Source organism: Sciurus vulgaris, assembly GCF_902686455.1.
Source record: "Sciurus vulgaris genome assembly, chromosome: X".
NCBI classification, from domain to species: domain Eukaryota; kingdom Metazoa; phylum Chordata; class Mammalia; order Rodentia; family Sciuridae; genus Sciurus; species Sciurus vulgaris.
This window is the reverse complement of record NC_136471.1, coordinates 19,015,827-19,038,491: the sequence shown is the minus strand read 5'-3', so window position 1 is coordinate 19,038,491 and position 22,665 is coordinate 19,015,827. Positions and strand designations below refer to the sequence as shown.

At 37.6% G+C, this 22,665-nt stretch overlaps 1 pseudogene across 1 annotated transcript; it reads right to left on the bottom strand.

The window, feature by feature from the left end:
- Nucleotides 1–3,634: 3,634 nt before the first annotated feature.
- Nucleotides 3,635–4,960, bottom strand: LOC306651019 (aldo-keto reductase family 1 member A1-like; annotated as a pseudogene). The gene has a single exon. The product of its transcript is annotated as an aldo-keto reductase family 1 member A1-like (transcript).
- Between the last annotated feature and the right edge of the window lie 17,705 nt (nt 4,961–22,665).

Genomic DNA, 22,665 nt, shown 5'->3' with positions numbered 1-22,665 from the left:
ACACAGGCCCAGAATACTGGTCATTAGGCAGAACCAGATTAAGAACAAGTGTGTTGTCAGCTGGGGATACAGCTCAGTTGGTGGAATGTTTGCCTCACATGCACAAGGCCCTGGGCATAAGAACAAGTGTGCTTTCTCTAATAATTAGGGAAATAGATTAGGTGACTTTCTCAGTCTTGTGCAAAAGTGTTAACTGAACACCAATCAGAGAAAGAAAGATGTTTTTGTGTGCTAATAGTCTAGTTGGACAAATACCCAAAAAAGTCACTTCAGCCTTCAAGGAAGTTGATTCACACACATGTAGTGATGCCTCAGATAGGGAGCATACTAAGATAAATACTTGTCTTCTAGAAAGAACTTTTGGAGCTAATGCACTACACTACCATCACAGGACATAAAGGCTACCATGGGAGAAGCAGTGGTGGTCTCATCTCTATTTTCACTAATTCAGAAAAAGAGGAAATGAGTTGCAGTAGAAATAGAAAGGCATTTCTTGACAATATCATCAAGCACTATAATATAAGCTGTCAAAAGAGGCTGTGGAATGAATCTTCTTCCCTGGAACTCATTAAGAACAAGAGAGATACCTGCTTGGAATAAATCCAGGAATAGAGTCAGAGGAATGCTACCCAGAGACATAGAGATAAACTAAACAGGGTCTGCAGCAAATGATGGCTGCAGCCAAAGAACTGGATGCCAGCCAATTGCAAAAGCTAGACATCCAAATAGTCTGTAGGGATCACTCGCTCAACTCCAGTGTGGCCAAATAATAGCAAGACGTTGTTCCTAGAGAATTGGACTGTCCAATTCTGCTTCATTTCATCTGTTTCTTTTGTAAGAATATGGCTTCAATAGGACCACTGACATGGTATTGATTTATCTTAAGGCCCCAGGACCTTGGGTTAAAAATTATGTATTAGACACAGAAACAATGACTGGTGCTTTAAAAAACCTGAAACACATGGACTCCAGTCATTATATACAGTATCCATAAAAATTAGGAAAGGGATGATGGAATAGACACAGCCCAAGACAAAAGGACCCCAATTCCTGACCTTGACTCTAAGGTCATTTACAAGGGCCCAATTCTAGTCCCTGATTTCCTTTACCCACAGCTGAAACATCAATTTGATATCAGGTGCTGACTCAATGCTAGTCCCAGATATAGGTTTGTTGGCAGAGTTTTAAGAAATTCTACCCCAACACTCTAAGATTCAACATAAGCTTGCATCAGTATTTTAAATGGAACTCCCTTCCTCGTTTCCTTCTTCCTCATGGTCCAGCAATTCCATTCCTGAGTTTCTACCCAGAAGAAATGAAAACATACGCCCACAAAAGACCTCTATATCCATGTTCATAGCAGCTTTATTTATTTGGGATTTTGTGGTTTGTTTTTGTTTTTGTTTTTTGTTTTGTACTGAGGATTGAACTCAAGGACACTCAAACACTGATGCACATCCCCAGCCCTTTTTATATTTTATTTGGAGACAGGGTCTTGCTAAGTTGCTTAGCACCTCACTAAGTTGCCAAGGCTGGCTTTGTACTCGCAATCCTCCCGCCTCAGCCTCCTGAGCCACTGAGATTACAGGCATGTGCCACTGTGCACAGCTCCAACTTTATTTTAATAACTAAAAAGCTATGAATAATCTATCAATCCACAGAAGATTAGATAAACTGGGGTATATCATACAATGAAGTACTAATCAACAATACAAAGGAAATAGAACTTATTAATTCAACAATGTGGCTGAATCTCCAAAACATGCTAAGAGAGAATCTAAACATAAACCAATATAAACTATATGGTTCTTTCATATGAAATTATAGAACATGCAAAAATCAATGTGACAGTTGAATTTGATAGTCTGCTGTGGGTTAAATTATGTCCCTCCTTGGTACCTATGAATGTGATCTTATTGAGAAATAGGGTTCTTGTACATGTAGTCAAGCTTAGATGTTGTTTTTAGGGTAACCCTAATCCAATATGACTGACGGATGTCCTTATAAAAAGAGAGGAGACATAGACATATACACAGAGTGGGAATACCAGGAGACAGAGATTGGAGTGTGTCTACATGACAAAGAACACCAAAGGTGGACAGCAATAACAGAAGCTAACAAAAAGATATAGAGCATATCCTTCCCTAGAGCCCTCAGAGAGAGAGCATGGACTTGCAAACATCTTAATTTTGGACTTCTAGCTTCCACAACTGTGAGAGAATAAATTTCTGTTGGTTTAAGTCATCCAGTTTGTGGCAAGTTGTTAGACTAGCCCTAGGAAAATAATCTAGGGTTGGTGGGATAGACATGGCTGCGAAAGATCATTAGAGAAATTTCTGGCATGCAGGAAATATTCTGGATCTTGATGGGGGCTTGAGTAACATGTAGGTATGCATTTGTCACTATGTGTAAGTTTTACCTCAAGAAAGTACCAAAAATAAATATTAAATTCTATTTGATGATCTGCAAGATAAAACATTTAGGGGTAAAGTGTGCTTTTGTTTTTAACTTACTATGATAGAGAGATTAACAGATAAATGATATAGAAAATACAGCAAAATATTAACCACTATAGAATCTAGGTAGTGGGTGTATGGTATTTGCTGTAGACTCCTTTCACTTCTCGTATATTTGAAAATTTTCATAATAAAATGTTAGAGGAAAAATCTGTGTTTGTTATGTGAAAGTATCTTCAAGACAAGTTCCTTAGCCCACCATACCTCTTCTCTTTCTGATCAGACCAAAAATTTGTCCCTGCCATGAAGCATTTTATAATTGTAAAATCTGAGCCAGTGGTTGAGTGACTTGACATCACAGCTGGTAGTATAATGGAAACCTTTTTTATTCCCCAACTTTGCAAGGAATTATCCTGTCTCAACCATCTTTTCATAACCAGAACCAAACCCAGTGCCTGCATCTAGTACATGGGGGAAGCCCAGGACTACTGCTGGACAGGGGAGAACATACTTCTACATTAGCTATGCATAAAGCGGGATAAACAATCTCACCCTCAATCCCTATCCCCAGCTCTGTAAAGACTAATTTAGTAGCAATGAAGGAGAATCACAAGGAACTGAGTAAAGGACCATGCTATAGGTGAAAAATAAGGTAAAGAGTAACATTGTTTGCTTGGCATAATAACATAAAACTGTTGTCTTAGTGGTTGCCCTTAGATTATAACTATCTTAATTTCTAACAATTTCAGTTTGGATTTATATCAAATTAATTTCAAGGGGGTATAAAAATATGACTCATAAAACTATTACTTCTCCTTTCCTTTATGTTTTACATTTTGTACATTACATGCCCACGAACACAGACTTGTAATTATTTCCTTTACTCAGCTCTTGTTAAAATCAGGGTGGAGAAAAAACAAGTTACAAACAAAAGAAAACATTTTCACTGTCTTTTCTCTTTATCTATGTAGCTACCTTTACTGGTTCTCTTTATTTCTTCATGTGGATTCAAGTTATTTTCCAGTGTCCATTTCATTTCAGCATGACGGACTCACTTTATAAAAGATATCTTGGAAAGCATGTTTGCTAGTGAATTCTTTCTTTTTGTTCATGTTGGAACGTCTCCATATCTTCTTTTGTGAAGGATAGATGTGCTGTATTTAGACTTCTTTTTTTTTTTCATGGTCCAATAGTTTTATTGACTCCCTTATTTTGGGGGGTGGCAGGCAGAACCTCATAGCTGGAGAGCTGGAAGGGAAGCCAGGAACTGTGGTCTCAGTATGGGTCATTAAAGGGATACAGAGAGTGGCCTGCATCTCTCGGGACCCTCCTCCCACCCACCATAATCATGGGCACAATATATCGTCAATTTTTGTTCAGGGTACCTAGCTGTGTCATCTCTTCTGGGCTAAAGGTGAAGTCAAACACCTGGATATTCTGAAGAATACGAGAAGGAGTGATACTTTTGGGGATGCAGATCACTTTCCGCTGAACCTGCCACCTGAGTAAGATCTGAGCTGGAGATCAGCCATACTTCTTAGCCAGTGCCAGGACCACTGGTTCCTCAAGCAGAACAGGCTCATCAGGATGGCACCAAGCACCATCAGAGGAGCCTAAAGGACTATAAGCAGTCACCTCCAGGCCATGTGAAAGACAGTGGGCAATCAGCTCGCTCTGAGCCAAGTATGGATGGCATTCCACCTGCAAGATAGCCGGGTGCACAGAGGCCACACTGAGTACATCATCAATCTGCCGACTGTTGAAATTGGATAGACTCAGAGCTCGTACCAGCCCCTTTGCCACCAGAGCTTCCATAGCCTTCTAGGTCTCCTTATGGTGGATGGAGTCATAGTGGACAGTCCCATCAGCATTTTGGGGAGAAAGGTTGTCACCCCATTCAAAGGTATAAGACCAGTGCATCAGGTACAGGTCCAGATACTCCAGTTGAAGGTCAGCCAGTGTCTTCCAGAGGACAGGCTCCACATCATCAGGGTGGTGCCTGGTGTTCCACATCTTGGATGTCACAAACAGCTCCTCCCAGGGCACTGCCTTGCCTGGTCCCACGTCCTCCTTCAGGAACTCCCCAACCTCAGTCTTTTGCCCGTAGACAGCAGCACAGTCAATGTGGTGGTAGCCTACACTAAGGGCATATTTAACGGCTGCTTTTACCTGGCCAGGATCACTCTTCCAGGGGCCTAGACCAATTAGGGGCATCTTCTGCCCAGTGTGCAGAAGGACAAAGAGAGCTGCCATCACCCCCTTAGCACGAGCACACAGCGAGAACACAGCGAGAGCCCAGCGTGGCCTAGGCTTGGTTCTGCACCCCGCTAGGGACCCAAAAGACCTCAGCTTAAGTCTGGCTGTGAAAATGAAGCTCCACCCGGAGGGAGGGACAGAGGCCGGGCACGGAGGATCACGCGCAGGGTGGACCCGTCCTCCACTTCCCGGGAAGGAGCCGAGGGGGATGGAAGCCAGAGCTGGGAGGCTGCACATGTCATCTCCTGGCTGCTGGAAGTCGGACTCTAGACTTCTTGATTGACAGATTTTTTTCTTTTAGTACTTTGAATATGCTTTCAAACAGGTAATATGACCTCCATGGTTTGTGAATGATAGGTCAGTTGTTAATGTAACTGAGGATCCCTTCTATGTTTTAAGTCACATTCCTCTGCTGTTCTCAAGATCAGATCTTAGTCTTTCAATAGTTAGACACCGATTTACCTAGGCGTGAATCTCATTAAGTTTTTCCTACTTGGAGTTGATCAAGCTTCTCAGTTGTGCAAATGAATGTTTTTCATCAAATTGTGGAAGCTTTTGGTCATTATTTCTTGAAGGATTCCTTCTGCCTCCTTTTTTCCTATCCTTCTGGGTCTTCCATTTTGCCCATTGGTAACTTAATGGTATATCACATTTCTCTGAGGCTGTTTTTATTTTAATTTATTTTATCTTTTACAGTACTGGGCATTGAATCCAGGGCCTTGTGCATGCTAGACAAGTGCTCTACCACTGAGTTATATTCCCAGCCCTTTTTATTTTTTTTATTTTGAGGCAGAATCTTGCTAAGTTGCCCAGGCTGGCCTCAAACTTGTGATCTTCCTGCCTCAGCCTCACTGGGATCACAGGTGTGCACCACCAGTCCCAGGGAGGTTATTTTTCTTTATTGTTTTTTATTTCTATTTCCTAAACTAGATAACCTCAATTGGCCTAAATCCAAGTTCATTGCTGAAATACATTGTTGAGCACTTCTAGTAATTTTTCTTTTCATTTCAGTTATTGCCCTTTTCATCTCCAGAATTTCTATTTGGTTCTTCTTATAATTTCTATCTCTTTATTAATACCTTCTGTCAGTGAAACATCATATTATACTTTTATTTTGTTCTTTAGACATACTTTTGTTCTTTGAACATATTTTAAATAGCTGACTTAAAGTCTTTGTCTAGTAAGCTTAACATCTGGCTTCCTCAGGAAAAATGTACTTTTTCACTACTGCAAACTTCATCAACTTTTTTATTTTAAAAATATGTTAATTAGAGGGATGGGAGGGAAGGAAAGATAATAGAATGAGACAAACATCATTATCCTGTGTACATGTATGATTATGTAAACAGTGTGACTACTTCGTGTACAACCAGAGAAACGATAGTTGTACTCCATCTGTGTACAATGAATCAAAATTTTTTAAAAAATAAAAAATAAAAATATGTTAATTAAAACATAATATATTTGTGTAAACATGTTAACTAAAACATAATAGCCTGGTGCAGTGGCACATGCCTGTATTCCCAGCATTTTGGTAGGCTGAGGCAGGAGGATTGTAAGTTCAAAGCCAGCCTCAGCAACTTAGCCATGCCCTAAGCAACTCAGTGAGTCCCTGTCTCTAAATAAAATACAAAAAATGACTAGGGATGTGACTCAGTGGTTAAATATCCCTGGGATCAATCCCTGGTATCAAAAAATAATAATAATATATTTGTACAAACATATATTTGTATATATGCAGTACTGTTAACTGGAATGTTAATAGCAAGAATCCTTACTAAATAAAATCATGTGCTATAAAAATTTATAGATTTGAATGAAAATAAATAAGTAGTTGTATAACATATAACCCAATTTACCTTCATTTATGTGAATATTTATCTGTTTCAAATAACTCAAAGATTTTACCTGCAATCTTCATATTAGAGATTTTTTTACTCAAATTCAACGATTACCAACATACCTGAGAAATTGACTTAAAATTGTTTTTTACTTCAACTATTTTATCTGATAAAAATAAAAAATGTAAGAATTCCTTTGCATTCAACAATCTAAGTTGATTTATTTGCTTCAAATACTATTAAAAAAATACTGTAGGAACACTTACCTTGAGATCTATTTTCTTAATAAAATTTTAATTGCACATTATGGTATTATTAAGTGTGGGCAAATGTTGTATAGCAGGTCTCTGGAACTTATTCATCTTATAAAACTGACATTATATTATGACTTTTGACCAGAAAACCCCTACTTTACTCTCTTCCCAGTCTCTGTCAATCACCACCCAGAGTCTGGAGGGGAAGGCCACTTTCCAGAACCATGGAGGCAGGTCCACCACCCAAAGCCATAGGAGTGACACTCCCACCCCAACAGACCCAGAGGGAAGATCATCAAACCAAAATAGAATTATTATTGAGCTTTAAGATCTAATAAAATTTTTCTTGGTAGGCTTTGGACTTTGTGATCTGTAACCCCTTTTTCCCTTCTAATTTCTCACTTTTGGAGTGGGAATATATATCCTAAGCCTGTCCCACCACTGTATCTTGGAAGCACATATCCTATCTGGTTTCACAGGTTCATGACCAGAGAAAAAAATTACCTCAGGATGAATCATAACTTGAGTCCCATCCATACTTGATTTAGATAATATTTAGATGAAACTTTGGGCATACAGTCAATACTAAATGAGCTAAGACTTCGAAGGCTGTTGGAATGGGGTCAATGTATTTTGCACATGAGAAAGACATGAGTTTTAGAAGTCTAGAAGGTGGAGGATTATGCACTGAATTGTATCCCTTCCCAAATTCATATGTTGAAGCCCAGTGTGACTTAATTTGAAGATAATTAGTAGAGGCATATAAGATCAAATGAAGTCATAGGGCAGGGCTCTAATCCAATAGGACTATTGTCCTTACTAAAAGAAGATGACACCAGGAGTGTATGCACACAGAGAAAAAGTTGTGTGACCGCTAAAGCAAAAGAGATCTCTGGAAAAATCAAACCCACCGACACCTCGACCTTGGACTTCCAGTCTCCAGAAGTGTATAAAATTGAATTTTCTGTGGTGTAGGCCACCCAGTCTGTAGTATTTTGTTACGGCAGTTAGCAGATAACACAATTGATATCCTGGATGGGATCCTGGAAAAGAAAGAGGATCTTAGGGGGAAAAAGTCAATGAAATTTAAATAAAGCATATATAAGAATTCTTTGTACTATCTCCACATCGTCTCTGTACTTCTAAACCTATTTTTAAATTAAACATTTATTTTCTCTAGAGAATTGAAAGAAGTAGCCAAAGCCCACAGGTGCAGAGCAGTAGAGACCTGTAAATGAGGTTCTAGGCTTCATAGGGCAGCAACATTCCCTTCACCACGACATTCTCTCTTTAGACACATACCAGAGCTCTTTTTAATTCTCCTCTTGGGCTACCTTCCAGCATGTGGAGCAAGGTATGCATCTCTCCTGATCCATCTCCCTTGCAGACACTGCACAAATGTTTCTATTGGAAATAGATCATGCTCCAGGAAAATGGAAAATCTGACGTTATTTCCAGTCCCCAATCTCTGTAAAAACACAAATGCAGCTGCTCTTTTTCCATCTCTCAAAAGGAGAGGAGACAAGGACTCCCAAATTCACAAACTCAGGGTGGCAGAAGCCAATGAAGGAGAAGCTGGTGTTAACAGGGAAAACTTTATAGCCTATCTGCTCCATACCAAAATAGATAGCATTACACTTTGAGTATCTGTCTCAAAAAGTCTCCCTCTTTGAACTTTTTATCCTAAAAATTAGGGCACAATTCAGTCATCCTCTATTCCCTTGTTTATAGATTTTCTTTGCATGAGAAAAGAAGAAAAACAAAAAGAAAGTGAAGCTATCACAAACCCCAGGTCTCCTGTTCTGTAAAAGGGCTACCAGAACAAAGTTCTTAAATCAGGGGCCTCCCATTTCAAGGATATGAGGGGACCCATGGCCAGAGGCCTGTGAAGAAGGAGTAGGTATAAAAAGGGCATCTTGGGGCTGGGGATATGGCTCAGTTGGTAGAGTGCTTGCCTCCAATGCATAAGACCCTCGTTCAAATGCCAGCACCGCAAAAAAATAAAAATTAAAAAATAAAAAGGCAGCTTGGCTTTCATTCCTCATCTGCCAAATCGTGGACCAATACCAGAGGTCCCCTTCAGGCTCCCCCACTCTTTTGTCCTTTAGACTACCTTTCAGCCCAATGAGCTAAGTCTGGATTCTTTGATCTATTTCTTTTATGAACAACAACATGCTTTTCCCTGAAAATCAAGACAGGGAAGCAGATGGTAGGCACCAGGAGGCCCCCGTTTCTCTGGAGGCACTAACACAACAGCGCTGATGAAATGAGAAAGGAAATCTACATGAGCCACAGGTGAAGAGCAGTACTCGCCGGTGAAAGAGAAGTTACCATGAACAACACAGCAAGGCTACCTGTTCATTTGTCCCCTCACTGAGGAGAAAGCTGTTAAGATGTGTCCCAATCAGAGTGCTACTAAACAACTTTCCTCTGGCTCTTTTCTACTCTCCTAAAGGGAGAAAAGATCATTATTGGCCTGTTCCCCATACTTTCATTACTTTGGGTGTAAATAAATTGAAATAAGGATGACATCACAGGATCTTAGTTCTTTAGCTTTTTACAATTCTACTATTCCTACAGTGTCGGGAATATAAGACCGAAACACATAAAGTTTACAGCCCTTACAGGTCATTTTCTAAACACTTGTGAAGAAAAGGCTAGTGGGCAATTAGAAATGCAAATTAAAATTGCACTGAGGTTCCATCTCACTCCAGTCAGAATGGTAATTATCAAGAATGTAAGTAAAAAAACCGGGCATGGTGGCGCACACCTGGAATCCCAATGACTCTGCAGGCTCAGGCAGGAGGATCACAAGTTCAAAACCGGTCTCACCAACTTAACAAGGCCCTAAGCAATTCAGTGAGACCCTGTCCCTAAATAAAATATGAAATAGGGCTGGGAATGTGACTCAGTGGCCAAGTGCCCCTGAGTTCAATCCCTGGTATACCCCACAAAAAAAGAATACAAGCAACAATAAATGTTGATGAAGATGTGGGGAAAGCCATACACTCATACATTGCTGGTGGGACTTCAAATTGGTGCAACCACTCTGGAAAGCAGTATGGAGATTCCTCAGAAATCTTGGTATGCAACCACCATTCGACTCAGTTATCGTAGTCCTTGGCATATACCCAAAGGACTTGAAATAGACATACTACAGTGACACAGCCACATCAATGTTCATAGTAGCTCAATTCACAATAGCTAAACTATGGAACCAACCTACGTGCCCTTCAACAGATGGATAAAGAAAATGTGGTACATATACACAGTGGAGTATGACTCAACCATAAAGAAGAATGAAATTATGACATTTGCCAGTAAATGTATGGAACTGGAGACTATCATGCTAAGTGAAATAAGCCAGTCTCAAAAAACAAAGGCCAAGTGTTTTCTTTGATATGTGGATGCTAACACACAATAAGAGTGTGGGAGGGAAAAATAGAAGTTCATTGGATTAGACAATGGAAAATAAAGGGAAGAGAGAGGGATAGAAATAGGAAAGACGGTAAAATGGATCAGACATAACTTTCCTGTGTTCATACATGAATACGTGACCAGTGTAAGTCCACATCATGTACAACCACAAGAATGGGATCCTAGTTAGAATAAGTTGTACTCCATGTAGGTGTAATATTCAAAATAGACTTTTCTATCATGTGTATCTATAAATAACAAAGAAAAAAGAAAAGAAAAGCCTAGTAGGAATAAGTTAGCAATGCAAGGCTTTCTAATCTCCAGGCCCTTACATTTATTTTCAGAGCCTGTAGTCTTAAAATATATCCAGTATCTTTCCAGTTAATCTTCTATGCAGCCCTGACTACAGCAGCAAGTGGCCATGTGTGTATGACAACAATGTTATATATGTGTGTATTTACTTGAATATGGATAGAAGATATTCATGATCTGTGTTTGTGCATTCTTGTGACACAAAAGCAGGTTAATGGATTTCCCACTTACAAAATGGGAAATCCCTTAGCCCACAATTAAAAGAAAGTAGATACAAATCAAAACCACAATGAAATATCACCTCACATCCATTAAGATGATTGCTATATAAAAAAGAGAAAATAACATGTTGGCAAGAATGTGGAGAAACTGAAACTAGCACACTGTTAGGGGGAATGCAAAAATGGTGCAGCTGCTATGGAACAGTATGGAGATTCCTCACAAAATTAAACATAGAATTACCATATGCTCCAGCAATCCCACTTCTGGGTATATATCCAAAAGAATTAAAAGCAGGATCTCACAGAGACATTTGCACACCCATGTTAGCAGCATTATTTATAGTAGCCAAGAGGTGGAAATAGCCCAAATGTCCATCCACAGATGAATAGAAAAACACAATGTGGTATATGTATGTAATAGAATGTTCTTCAGTCTTAGAAAAGAAAGAAATCCACCAGGTGCAGTGGCACACACCTTCAATCCCAGAGACTCAAGAGGTTGAGGCAGGAGGATCTCAAGTTCGAGGCCAGACTGGACAACTTAGTGAGACCCTGTCTCAAAATTTAAAATAAAAAGGGCTGGGAGCTGATCACAGTGATACATGCCTGTAAACCCAGCAGCTCGGGAGGCTGAGACAGGAGGATCTCAAGTTCAAAGCCAGCCTCAGCAAAAGCAAGGCACTAAGCCACTCAGTGATTCCCTGTCTCTAAATAAAATACAAAATAGGGCTGGGATGTGACTCAGTGGTAGAACACCCCTGGGTTCAATGCCCAGTACCAAAAATTTTTAAAAAGACAGAACCCTGTTGCATGCTACAACATAGATGAAACTTGAGAACATTAAGCTAAATGAAATATACCAGTCACAAAAGACAAATACTGTTTAATTCTACTTATATGAAATATCTAGAATGGAAAAATACATACAAAAGAAAGGGAAAATGAGAATCGGAGCTATTGTTTAATGGCTACAAAATTTAGTCTCATAAGATGCAAAAGTTTGGGAAATTTGTTTCACAACAATGTGAACACACCTAACGTGATTAATCACATACTTAAAAATGGTGACAATGGTAAATATGTTACATGTTCCTACCACCTACTACAGAATGTGAGGCTTTAGGTCTGCCATCTAGGACCAATGAGAATTCCCAACACCTATCTGGCCTCTTGCCTTTCTACTCCTTCAAGAATCAGCTGATCGTCATTTTACTCAGAGGTCTGACATAGAGTTGATCCTGTTGAAAGAGTGGGAAAACTTGAGTTACTCCAATTTCCAAGTCCTGTGAATGCCCAAACCTAGGTGCTTCTGTTCATATGCTTGAGAGAAGACAGACATACAAGGAATGGAGTCACAGGAGAGATCTCCCCTCCAGAGATGCCATGCAGTAAATGCCCATGTGAAGGAGACTAGGTTGAAGAGAGGAATCAGGACAGCAAAAGTTTAAAAACTTTGGTTTCTTGATCTCTATTATTTTTGTGCTTTTTTAAGGTCTTGATCTCATATCTTTTTTAATATTTTTTAGTGGTGAAATGCATATAACATAAAACTTTCCATTTTAACCATTTTAAAGGTACAATTCAGTGGCATTAATTATATATACTATGTTGTGCAATCATTACCACTATTTGTTTCCAATAATTCTCCATTTCCTCAACAGAAACTCTGAGCATGTGGCAGTAGCTCCTTTCCCCTAACCTGATAACCTCTAATCTATTTTCCATTTCTATGAATTTGCCCATGCAAGATATTTCAAATATGTGTTTTCATAGAACAGCTGTCCTTTGTGTCTGACTTATTTCACTTAGCATAATGTTTCCAAGGACCGCCCATGCTGTAGCATATAGAAGAACTTCATTCCTTGTTGTGGCTAAATAAAATTCCTTTGTTTTGGATATACCACATTTTGTTATTCACATTGTTGTTTCCTCCTTTTGGGTAATGTGAATAATGCAGTAATAAACATTGCTGTACCAGTACCTGTGTGAGTTGCTCCTTTTGATTTTTCAGGATACGCAACTAGGAGTAGAATTGTTGAGTCACACGTTAATTTTACATTTTGTTTCATAAGAAACTGTCAATCTGTTTCCCATGATGATTGTATCATTGTATGAGGGCTCCAATTTCTTCACATTCTTGGCAATACTTATTTCCTTTCAAACGTAGCCATCCTAATATATGTGAGGTGGTATTTTATTGTGGTTTTGATGTTAATTTCCCTAATGACTAATGATGTTGAGCATCTTTTCAAGTACTTATTGACCATGTTTGTATCCTCTTTAGAGGAATGTCTATGAAAAACCTTTGCCCATTTCTGGTTGGGTTGTTCATCTTTTGTTTTTTTGAGTAGTAGGTGTTCTTTATATATTCTAGATAATAAATCCTCATCAGGTATATTATGTGCAAATATTTTTTCTGAGGAATTTATTTTTGCTTTCTTGATGATATTGTTTGCAACACAAAAAAATTATTTTCATATAGTTTTAACATCTATTTTTGTTGCATAGTTTCCATCCTTTTTAAAGTCTTTATAGTTATAATATATTGACCCTCCATCTACTCTGGCAAAAGATTCAAGGATCAGTCCTAGTTCATTTATTAGAAACCAACAGATAGTACTCCATTGTCTATAGAAGATACAGTAACATTACCCTGGCCCTATAAAGGTCCTAACACAGCTATTTAAAGAGGAACTAATATGTGGAAATTAAACAAAAATCAATCTAAATGTACAATAGTGGCTACTGGAGAATAGAAAGCAGGGAATATAAATATAGGTTTAATAACAACTTTCAAAACACATTTAGATAGAAGGAAGTTCTGGTGTTCCACAGCACAATAGAATGACTATAGTTTATGATAACCTATAATATATTTTATGAGGAAATAAAAGAGAGGAGTTTGAAGGTCCCACACATAAAGGGTAAGAGAGAAAAGTTAATTATTATTACTTGACCAGTGCATGCTTTTATGCATGTACGGAAATAGCATGCTGAACCCCATTCATATTAGTGGGATTAAAACGTATTAATCAAAAAATTTAGAGACTCAAAAAATAGAAAAGAGTAAGTGAGAGGGCACCAAATACCAAGGTCTGTGACAGGTAGAGTTTAGGGGATATATCAGTAAACATTTTCTGTAAATGCTCATTAGTAAATATATTAGGCTATCTGGATTGAGACACACAATTAAGGATATTAGGTAGGTACTTATAAAATAAGAAAGAAAATAAATTTCTGCAAAATTTTCAACAAAATTCAAAATATAATAATAGTTGAGCTATTTTTCACAATATTGACATTCTAATAAGAAAAAATGGAATATAGAGGGGATAACAATTGATTTAATTGAAGTTCAAAGTTAGTAGTCCCTATCATAATTGAGCACAGATATCTGTTAATCCTGATCTGAACTGAAATTGTATGTATTTTTGTCTTTAAAAAGGTCTTTTTAAGAGGTGAAAGACCTCTACAATGAAAACTACAGAATGCTAAAGAAAGAAATTGCAGAAGACCTTAGAAAATGGAAAGATCTCCCATGTTCTTGGATAGGTAGAATTAACACTGTCAAAATGGTGATACTACCAAAAGTGCTATACATTTTTAATGTAATTCCTATTAAAATCCCAATGACATTCTTCATAGAAATAGAAAAAGCAGTCATAAAATTCATTTGGAAAAATAAGAGACCTAGAACAGCCAAAGCAATCCTCAGCAAGAAAAATGAAGCGGGAGGCATCACAATACCAGACCTTAAATTATACTACAGAGCCACAGTAACAAAAACGGCATGGTATTGGCACCAAAACAGACATGTCGACCAATGGTACAGAATAGAAGACACAGAGACATACCCACATAGATACAGTTGTCTCATACTAGACAAAGGTACCAGAAACATACATTGGAGAAAAGATAGCCTGCTCAACAAATGGTGCTTGCAAAACTGGAAATCCATATGCAGCAAAATGAAATTAAACCTCTCTCTCTCACCCTGTAAAAAACTCAACTCAAAGTGGTTCAAGGACTTAGGCATTAGAACAGAGACTCTGTGCCTACTAGAAGAAAAAGTCCCAGATCTCCACCATACTGGCTTTGGAACCAATTACCTTAACAAGACTCCTAAAGCGCAAGAGGTAAAATCAAGAATCAACAAATGGGATGGAATCAAACTAAAAAACTTCTTCACAGCAAAGGAAAAAATCAAGAATGTGAAAAGAGAGCCAAAAGAATGGGAGAAAATATTTGCCACATGCACCTCAAATAAAGCATTAACTTCCAGGATATATAAATATCTCAAAAAACTTAACACCAAAAAACAAACAAACAAACAAACAAATAACCCAATTAATAAATGGACAAAGGAACTGAACAGGCACTTCACAGAAGAAATACAATCAGTCAATAAATATATGAAAAATGTTAAAGATCCCTAGCAATTAGAGAAATGCAAATTCAAACCACACTGAGATTCCATCTCACTCTAGTCAGAATGGCAATCATCAGTATAAGCAACAATAAATGTTGGTAAGCATGTGGGGGAAATTGTACACTCATACATTGCTGGTGGGACTTCAAATTGGTGCAACCACTCTGTAAAGCAATATGGAGATTCCTCAGAAATCTTGGGGTACGACTACCATTTGACCCAGCTATCCCACTCCTTGGCATATACTCAAAGGACATAAAATCAGCATACAACAGTGACACAACCACATCAACGTTCATAGCAGCTCAATTCACAATAGCTAAACTATGGAACCAACTTAGGTGCCCTTCAACAGATGAATGAATAAAGAAAATGTGGTATGAATACACAATGGAATATTACTTAGCCTTAAAGAAGAATGAAATTATGGAATTTGCCAGTAAATGGATGGAACTGGAGACTATCATGCTAAGTGAAATAAACCAATCCCAAAAAACAAAAGCTGAATGTTTTCTCTGATATGTGGATGCTAACACACAATAAGAGGGGAGGGGAGGGAAGAATAGAAGTACTTTCGATTCAACAAAGGGAAATGAAGGGAAGGGAGCAGAAAAGGGAATAGGAAAGATGGTAGAATGAATTGAACATTACTATCCTATGTTCATATATGATTATATGACCAATGTAATTCTATATCATGTAGAACCAGAAGAATGAGAAGTTATACTCCATATATATGTTATATATATAATATGTCAAAATATATTCTACTGTTATGTATAACTAATAAGAACAAATTTTTAAAATTTAAAAAAATGTCTCTTTAAATGGACAGGTACTGTCAAATACTGATATCAATTCATGAGCATATGATTTTCTTTTTTTTACACAATAGTAGTTTTTACTACATTCATGGAGTTGTGCAACCATCACCACAACCAATTTTAGAATGTTTTAATACCTCAAAAAGAGACCCATACCCATTAACAGCTATTATTTCCTCCAAGCCTCCCTGTCCCCAGACCTAGGCAATCACTAATCTAACCTCTATCTTACAGATTTGTTTATAGTGAACATTTCATATAAATGGAATCATATAGTCCTTTATTACAAATATGAAACTATGATTTCAATTGAGTAAATTTTTCACTTGGAAGCCATCTGTAGAATTCTGTCAGATTTTTCTCTTCATATTTACCTTATATCATGTCATTACATTTCAGATTAATCACTTCCAGTTGAAGGTTAGGTGGAAGATCCTTAATTTCACAGTTAAGTGAATTTTGAAACAAAGCTCTAATAGGGCAATACAATTTCACCAATGCTACACCACAGAACTGCTGTGTAGTAAGGCAAGTCAGGATGTTCAGCTTCTATTTGTGACAACAAGTTTATGGGACTGGTGATGATTAAGTCCATGGGAGTGAATGAAGATCACTTGATATCACTGGTTCAATAACACGTGGTTGATTCAAATATTTTCCTCAAAATACCTCCCAATTAATAATAAAATGAAAATAATAAGCTTGAGATATGTAAACCTCATATTTTCACAAGTTACATAAATCTATCCAACTTTTCCTTTCTTTTCTCCACAAATATCTCACCATCATCAACTGTAAAACATCTTAACTGATTCCACTTCATGTTGTATTGCATAGTGATTTCCCCATTTCTTTTAAGATATTATCATCTATAATTTTCTGCACAGAGTATACATACAGACTAATTCCTCAGTTGCTTAAAACTTGGCATTGATTTCTGAAATAAACAACAACGGAACAGTGTCAGTGACATCTGTCAACTCATCAAAAGCAAAAAAAAAAAAAAAAAAATACTGAATATTGCTTTCCTTGTTTTTAAATTGACTATTAATGTTACTCCTAATAGCCTCAATTCTTCAAGAAAGTGTTCTTGCCAAAAGGCTAATAGTCTTAAACAAGTTTATTTTCTCTGGACACATTTCTTCAGCTGCTGCAATCAAATACAATTTAATAAACACACCATTGGTAAATAGCTTTCCTCCCTTGGCTAAGGAATGAGCCACTTGGAAACTTACTTTTAGTTGCAGCTCATTTTCTTCTGTTTGTATTTGTGAAGTTCTACTGCGATGAGATACTCTGTTTCAAATTTTCTTATTTCTCTGACCATTACTTTCATGTGAGTTGAGAACATTGTTATCAGTGCTAAGTCTGGTAATAGCAATGTATATTGCAGTCTTTGAGCACACTATTATGGTTTTGCATAATAAAAACCATATTTTGCCATCTTTGTTAAGGAAATAATCCATACTTCATTGTGCCTTAAAAGTGCAACATTAGAAATCCGCTTTCTCTTCTATGGGAGTGTCATGTAGGGTCTTTGTTGCAACTACTCAACTCCACCAGTCACATGAAAGCAGTCATATTCAATGTGTAAACTAATCAACATGGCTATGTTCCAGTAAAATTGTTTATGAATACTGAAATTTGAATTTTATGTGATTTTCCCTTATCATAAAATATTCTTCTTTTGATTGTTTTTCAACTATCTATAAATGTAAAAGCCATTCTTAGCTCACAGGGCATATGAAAATTGACATGGACTGGATTTCACTCACAGACCACAGTTTGGTGAGCTGCGGTCCAAAGTCTCTAGAATGGATACCTTGGGAAATTGCCAACATATCTCCCTTCCATATCCGTGGTTGTTGTGATGGTATAACCTTTTCAAAATCTTTCCAAAGATCTTCTTTGAGAATATGTAACTTTGCACATTGAAGTGCCTTCAAACAGGCTGTGTGAGAGAGAGCTGTATAAAATAGTTCATTTCATTACCACCAGAAATTTCATTTCCATAAATAGTAGAAAAAAATATTTAGGAAGGCTTATGTACTCTACAAGACAAGGGAAACTGGACTGGGGTGTGGGAGGGTGTGGTTTGGCAGCCTTTTCCTCGCCCTGCCTCTGTTAGCCAACGTCAGGTTCCTGTGGGAAGCTCCATCATTCCCCAGCCTCCTGTCACTCTGGACCCCCACTCACTGACATCCAAGCCCACACTGCCCTCCTGATTAGTACAGTATGTGCTCCTGGAACACAGAGCTGCCTCCTGGGCCTTACACCTCCTGAATACTGAAGTCCAAACAGGAAGAAGGGTGGAAAACCTGGGGTTTCTAACAGCACTGCACAGGGAAGCCATCTCCTGGTGAGGCTGGCTTTGGAGTGATAAAGGCTTGGTCCTCGCTCTCCCTGACTGCCCCCTGCTGGGGCCGAGGCCACATCGTCCCCACTGGGGATAGACAGGGGTTTGTCTCCTTGCTTTACGTGTGCCAGGCAATGCAGAGAGCCATTCACCACATCATTCTGCTGGAAGGAAAGCTTATGGGGTGAAAACCAACGCATCCTGAAAGCAATAATAGGAAAAGAAATGTGAATTGAAGCACAGTAACATATTCACAATGCCATAGCAGGTCCTATGTGCTATATTTAGCTGAAGCCCACAGTCCCCTCTTTGTATTTGTATGCATCCTCCAAACCTTCAAATTCTGTATTATCCATGATTATTATCTCCGCTCATCTCCACATTCATTTTCCCAGGAGGGGGAAAAAAACCCTCTCCTGATACTTAAGTTTTTGAATTCTGGGGAATCTGACTGGGGGAAATGTGGAAAAGCAAACAATTGGAAAGGCGCATAATTATCACTTTCAAAGAAAACATTCACCTCCAGCTGGCCTCCTTGTGTAGGTTCTAATGCCTGGAAAGAGAATTAATTAAACCAGGCAGGTCTCCAGTGCTTGCATGTACTCCTTCAAACCTATTTACAAACCTGCTTAAAAATGCTGGGATTTTGCAAGCAGAGAGTTCGCTATAAATACAGCTGCAGATGGAATTCTTTGAAAATGGAAATGGAAAATTCTGAACAGGAATAACTTGACATTTGATTCTGGAACAATAGTAAAATGTCAACATCTGCCATGAAAATATAGAACAATAAAATAATGATTAAGGGTCTTTCAGTTTTTAAAAATATATAGCCCTGTTTTGGACTGATTGTTTTACAAAGCTCTGGGCACTATTGGTTTGCTTCAAAAACCTACCATTAAAGTAATACTATTTCTGCAACTGAATATTTAAATAGGCAAACTCTAGACTTTTAATTTTATTGGAAAATAAGAATAGTCTCATTCTATCACAACTGCTATTTGCCAGGCCAGAAGTCTCTCATTTTCATTACCAGAAAGCAGGTTGTTTGACAGCCTAATGGTTCTCTATGTAATGATCCTTTTAAAGATCTCAGGTGTCACCCAAATAGCCCAAATTTGGATAAAAATTCATTTTAACAATATCACTCCTAATTTTATTTAGACCATTCTTAAGTTTATTTACAATTTTAATCTATACCAGCTCTTGTGGGACTAATTATATCCTTGAGTTTGCTGCCTGCGGTGTAAAATAGAACCTTGAGGTTTTCTTTCTTTCATTTTTTCTCTGTTGGTACTGAGGATTGAACCCAGGGCCTTGCACATGCTAGGTAAGTGGTCTACCTCTGGGCAGCATCCCAGCCCTTTTTATTTCTTATTTTGAGACAGTCTAACTGAGTTGCTGAGGCAGGCCTTGGTCTTGCAAGCCTCCTGCCTTAGCCTCCCAAGTATCTGGCATTACAGAGTTGCACCACTGTGCCTAGCCAACCCTAACATTAAAGTTATCATCTTAACCCTTTTTAAGTACAATTCACCACCATCAAGTACATTCATTGCTGTGCAACCAATCTCCAAAACTTTTTCTTCTTGAAAAACTGAATCTCTCTATATATTAAATATTTATTCAGTTCCCCTCCCCCAAACCCCTGGCAACCACTACTTTCTCTATGAATTTGGCTATTCTAGATACTTCACATAAATGGGATTTATCTTAATTATTTACCTTCTTATGACTACCTTATTTCACTTAGTATAATGTTCTGAAGGTCAATCCATATTGTAGCACGTATTAGTGTTTCATTCCTCTTTATGACCCAATAGCATTCCAATGAATGGATATACAATCGTTTGTTTATCCTTTTATCCATCAATGAACACTTGAGTTGCTTCCACCTTGAATAGTACTGTTATGAACATGAGTGCACACATATCCATTCAAGTCTCTGCTTTCAAATCCTTTGGTTATATGTACAGAAGTTGAATTGATGGATATTATGTTAATTTTGTTTATTTTTTTAGCAACTAAAATACCATTTTCCAGAGCAGCTGCACCATTTTATATTTTCCCAGCAGCAATACATAAGAGTCACAAGGGTCCTAATTTCCCTTCATCTTTATATCCTCACCAATACTTGTGATTTGGAGGAGTATTTTCATTCTTTTTCCTTTTTTCATGGGGGGGACTGGGGATTGAAATTAACCACTGAGCAATATCCCCCAACCCTTTTTATTTTTCATTTCAAGACAAGGTCTTGCTAAGTTGCTCAGGCTGGTTTAGAACTTGCAATCCCCCTGCCTCAGCCTCCTGAATCCCTGGCATTACAGGTGTGTACCACCAGACCAGCCTTGTTTTTTTTTTTTTTTTTTTAAACAGCCACCCCAGGGAGTATGAAGTGATATTCACTGTGGTTTTGATTTGTATTTCTCTAATAACTAATGATGTTGAACATTTTTTTGCATGCTTATTGACAATTTGTATATTTTATTTGGAGAAATGTCTATTGAAGTTTTGGCCCATTTTTTAATTAGGGTGTTTTTGTTGTTGCCCATATACTGGATAGCTCTATTTTTAAAAAAATATTTTTAGTTGTAGATGGACACAATACCTTTATTTTATTTTGTTTATTTTCATGTGGTGCTGAGGATCAAACCCAGGGCCTCACACATGCTAGGCAAGTGCTCTACCACTGAGTCACAACTCCAGCCCTAGATATTAATTCTTTAACAGACATATGCTTTTAAAATATTTTTCATGTTCTATGAAATGACTTTTTATCATGTTGATAATGGCCTTTGGTGCATAAAAGTTTTCAATTTTGATGACATCCTGTTTGTCTATTTTTTTTCTTTTGTTGCCTGTGTTCTTGGTGTCATATCTAATAAATTACTGCAAAATTCAATGCCATGAACATTTTATCCTGTTTTCTTCTGAGAGTTTTATAGTGGTAGAACTTATGCTTAGATGATTGATCCATTTTGAGTTAACTTTTATACATAATGCACCATTTTTTGAAGGGACTACCTTTTGCTATTGGATGGACTTGGCACTCTTGATGAAAATTGTTTGACCACACATGTAAGGCCCTCTATTCCATTCCATTGGTCCAAATATCTGTCTTTATACCAGTACCACACTGTTTTGATTACCATAACTTGGTAATAAACTGTGAAATCAGGAAGCAGGAGATCTCTAGCTTTTTTTCTTCTTTTTGATGATTATTTTGGCTATTCAGGGTACTGTGAGATTCCATATGAATTTTGGGATGGATTTTTCTTTTTCTGAAAAATTTGCCACTGGGATTTTGATAAGGATCATATTAGCTCTATAGATGACTTTGGGTAATACTGACATTTTAACAATATTAAGTCTGCCACCCCATGAACACAGGGTATCTTTCCTTCCCCACCCCTTGCAGCTTTATGTAAATATCATTCACATACCATAAACCTCACCTATTTAAAGAGTACAATTGGATGTGGTTTTTTTTTTTTCAACTTAAGAGTTTTATTGAAATATAACTAATATATCATAAAATTTACACATTTGGAGAGTAGTAAGCACTATTTTAAAACATTCACAGGGTTCTGCAACCATTACCAAGATCTAATTTTATGACAATTTAAAATCATACTCCATTAGCAATCACTGCCCAATTTTCCCTAGACAGACGCACCCACTGATCTATTTTCTGTCACTCTAAACCTATTTTTGACACCTTGGCATTAAAGGACTTGTATGATATGTGGTCTTTTGTAACTAGTTTCACTTGCAATGTTTTAAAGGTAAATATGTGGGGGTGGGGGTGTGCACAGTTCTGGGATTGAGGCTCTCTACCACTGCCCAGCCCTTTTTATTTTGAGACTGAGTCTTGCTAAGTTGTTCAAACTGGACTGGAACTTGGTATCTTCCTGCCTCAACCTCTTGAGTTGCTGGGATTTTAGGCATGTGCCACCATGTCTGGCAAAGTTCATCTATCTTGTGACATATATCAGAATTCGTTTCTTTTTAGTGATGAATAATATATTCAACTGCTTAGTGTGATACCATGTTTTATTCATCTATCCATTAGGTGATAAACATTTGGATTGTTTCTACTTGTTGGCTATTATGAATAGGGCTGCTATGAAAATTATTGTACAAGTTTTTTTTGGATGTATATTTTCAATTCAATGTTTTTTAGTATATTCACAAGGTTATGCAAACCTATTCAATTCATAATTCTAAAACATTATCATCACCCAAAAAGAAACCCTATACCCATTGCTAACTCCCCCAGAGACTTTCTGTCTCTCTGGATTT